Source organism: Sorex fumeus, unplaced genomic scaffold (genome assembly GCF_029834395.1).
Source record: "Sorex fumeus unplaced genomic scaffold, SorFum_2.1 ptg000157l, whole genome shotgun sequence".
NCBI classification, from domain to species: Eukaryota; Metazoa; Chordata; class Mammalia; order Eulipotyphla; family Soricidae; genus Sorex; species Sorex fumeus.
Window position 1 is genome coordinate 60,617 of NW_026606214.1, and position 3,982 is coordinate 64,598.

Here is a 3,982-nt window from a genome sequence, read left to right on the forward strand (position 1 = left end):
TAATCCCATCACCGGCCAAGACTCAGAGACTATAAAAACCAGCTCCCGGAACCGCGTGGCCATTATTAGACATCTTATTATCTCATTCCTACTTTGGACAAACTGGCAGGCTACTGAATGTAGCCTGCCCACATGGCCGAGTCTGGCAAACTCCCTGTGGCGTACCCAATATGCCAAATACCAGTAACAATGATGGGTCTCATTCTCCTAAAGAGCCTTGAATATAATCTCAGGGCTAGGATGAAGGAGACGTTACTGGGGCCTGCTCGAGGCAATCGACGAATAACAGGATGATTTGTGATTTGTGAAAAAAAATTTTAATAGTGAGACATCATGAGGTACAGTTGCAGACTTACACATTTTTGTGCTTGGGTTTCAATTATACAATGATCAAATACCCATCCCTCCGCCAGTGCCCATTTCCCACCACCGCGGATCCCAGTATCCCTCCCAACCCTCATCCCCACATCCCACCCTGACTCTGTGGCAGGGCATTCCCCTCTGTTCTCTCTCTCCTATTGGGTGTCGTGGTTTGCAAAAGAAACATTGAGTGGCAATCATGTTTGGTCTATAGTCTACTTTCCGCATGCTTCTTCCATCCTGGGAGGATCCTCCCAACACCTTCATTTGGTGTTCCCTTCTCTATCTGAGCTCCCTTTTCCCCTAGTATGTGTCGTTGGCCTCCAAGTCATGGAGTAAAATTCCTGGTACTAATCTCGCCATTCTTGGGTGTTAGTTTCCTATTTTGTTACTTTATATTCCCCAGATGAATGCAATCTTTCTATGTCTATCCCTTTCTTTCTGAGTCATTTCGTTTAACAAGATACTTTCCATGTAGTAGCACTTGTATGTAAATTTCGTGACTTGGTCTTTTCTAACTAGCTACATAGTACTCCATTGTGTAAATGTACCAAAGTTTCTTTAACCAGTCATCTGTTCTCCGGCACTCAGGTTTTTTCCAGATTCTGTCTATTGTAAAGAGTGCTGCAATAAACAGACAATTGCAGATGTCACTTCGACTATACTTTTTTGCCTCTCTGGGATATATTCCCAGGAGTGGTACTGCTGAGTCAAATGGGAGCTCAATTTCTAATTTTTTGAGAATCATCCATACTGTTTTCCAAAGGGCTGAACCAGTCAGCATTCCCACCAACAGTGAAGGAGTGTCCCTTTCTCACCACATCTGCACCAGCACCAGTTGCTTTTGTTCTTGTGGATATGGGCCAGTCTCTGTGGTGTGAAGTGATATCTCACTGTGGTTTTGATCTGCATCTCCCTGATGATTAATGATGTAGAGCATTTTCTCATGTGCCTTTTAGCCATTCAGATTTCTTCTTCTTGAAAGTTTCTATTCATTTTGTCTCCCCATTTTTTGATGGGGTTGGATGTTTTCTTCTTGTGGAGTTCAACCAGTACTTTGTATATCCTTGATATCAACCCCTTGTTGGATGGGTATTTGGCGAATATTCTTTCCCATTCTGTAGACTGTCTTTGTATTTTGGTCACTGTTTCTTTTGAGGTGCAGAAGCTTCTTAGTTTAAGATAGTCCCATTTGTCTATCTCTGTTTTCACTTGCTTGGCCAGCGGTGTGACATCTTTGAAGACACCATTAGCTTCTATGTTTTGCCAACTTTTTCCTCAATGTACCTTATAGACTCCAAACCAATTTATTTTATATTGCATGTTACAACTAAAAAGCTAATGAAATTTAAAATAAAAAAAAACTTCAGTAAAAGAAGATTTGTGGAAATTGTTATATCTCATTAAGTCACTAAGTCCTTGTCTGAGGACTCACTAAGCTGTTTGTTGCTAGTTGAGCCTTCCGTGTTGTTGTTTTTGTTTATTGGGCTTCGCGGGCTTCTATGTAACTTTCCCATCTAATTTGGTGTGCTCCTGCTGGGATGTTGGTATTGTGGAATTTGGAGGTGTCGGGTGACTACAAATGCAGCCTCATGCTCCAGAAACTCCAGGATAACTAGGCAGTGAGTTTATATGGTGGAGTTTGCGGGATGTGGGCATGACTGCTGGGGCTTCTGGAAGTAGGAGGGGGGCTGCCCAGTTCCACTTTGAGAAGACCTCAGAGTTTTCAGCCTGAAGATGGGTGTACCTGGAACTTTTGGTAGTTTGGCAACTCTACAGAGTAGTTGTGAAGCGGTGAAGTTGGGCCATTGGCATGGAGGCAGCCATGGGCATGCGTGAAGCTGCTGAGGGTTATGCAGGGTGGAACTCAGTCCACCCTCACGCCCCCCATACCCAGGGTGCCCCAGAGTTCTCAGATGGGAGACTGGGACAGCCTGCATTTCTTGAATTACAATTTTTCTGCTATTCCCAAATAAATCCCGTTGGATTGTTAAAAATTACTGGATTTAATTAATGCAAAATTGCAAGATATAATTTTAGATCAACAAAAGCTAACATCTGTTGCTTAATTATTCTGTTCTTAATTGCATTCTTAATGTTAAACATAGCCCTGTGTGTTTAAAAATAAGAGTATGTGTTGAAAAACACCTAGAAAAAAATCAGCTAGTTTGCAGATCCAATGAAGATACTTATTAAAGCCTTCCTAATTTTCCCATATTGTTGAAATTTTTTTCAAGTAAGCAATTTTGGTTTCATTTTTATTCAGGAAAAAAAAGGCATTTTTTTTAATTAAGCATTTTCTTTTGCACTGATCGCCAAACAGCAACAGCTAATTAAGCCACGGACCATGTGTTCTGAGTGACCATGTAAGTCAACTGGTAGCCCAGCAACCCAAAGGCAGTGGACACTGTGTTCTCCAAGGCTGGCCTGAGATACGCCTTTGGCTGGAGCTTCCGTAGGATTAGCCTGAGTCACTGGCTGGCCTGGAGACAGACTGTGAGTGGGGAACTGGCTAGAGAATTTTCTCTTCCTTTCTAGGGTCCCCGAGATTGCAATGCACTTGTCATCTTTCCTCCCTACTCCATCCACACAACAATATTGTTTTTACTTTGATTTTATTTTTATTGATATTATGTGACTTTCAATGTTGTTAATAATGGATCATCGAGGTCAAACCAATAGAACAGCGGGCAAGGAATTAGCCTTGCATCCTGCTGAGCTGGGTTCCATCCACCTCACCCCATAAGGTCCTCTGAGTCCGCTAGGAGTCATCCCTGAGTACAGAGCCAGGAGGAAAGCCTGAGCATCACTGGGTGTACCCCCCAAATAAACAAACAAACAATAATAGTCTCTAATGAACGTAACTCCAACACCACACCCGTCACCAGGGTGCCCACCTCCCTCCCCCAAGGACTCTAACACCCCCCTTTAACCCCCACGCCCCAACAATTGCTTGCGTAGTTCAGTTCTCCTCTTCTGCTGCCCTCGAAACATTGCTGCTATTCTGCTGCCCAGACATGACTTATATCAAGCCTTTGAAATGCCTATTGAGGCGTGGCAACAACACAGAAAAGTGGGAGGCAACATGACGCTGGTCCTCTTCTCTTGCTCCTGAACTCTTCCAACCAAACTCATGTTAATAGAAAATCAAAGAAACGCCTACCCTGTCTGTCCCTCTCGGGAGCTCGGTCATTTGCACAACCACCTCTCCCAGGAAACGTTGTCCCACCGCACCACCCCCGCCTTAGACCAGGGGTGCAAAGAGGGGTATGTCTCCAAAGCAAGCATAATCCCAAGGTGAAGTCGGCAAGGACCCAAGGGAGGGGAAGGCAGTGCAGATGGCCGTCATGAAGGGAATTCACCGGGGGCAGGGGGAGGCAGGGACCAGATGATTATGTGAGACGTGATGCTGATGGCATGCACGGGTGCCCAGTGGAGGGAAGACAGGAAAGGTGCCAGTGAGAGACTCAATGTAGTTCTGAAATTTTCTTTTTTAAAATCTTTTCTTTTTTTGGGTCATACCCAGCTATGCACAGGGGTTACTCCTGCACTCAGGAATTACTCCTGGCAATGCTTGAGGGACCATATGGGATGCCGGGGATCGAACCCTGGTCGGCTGTGT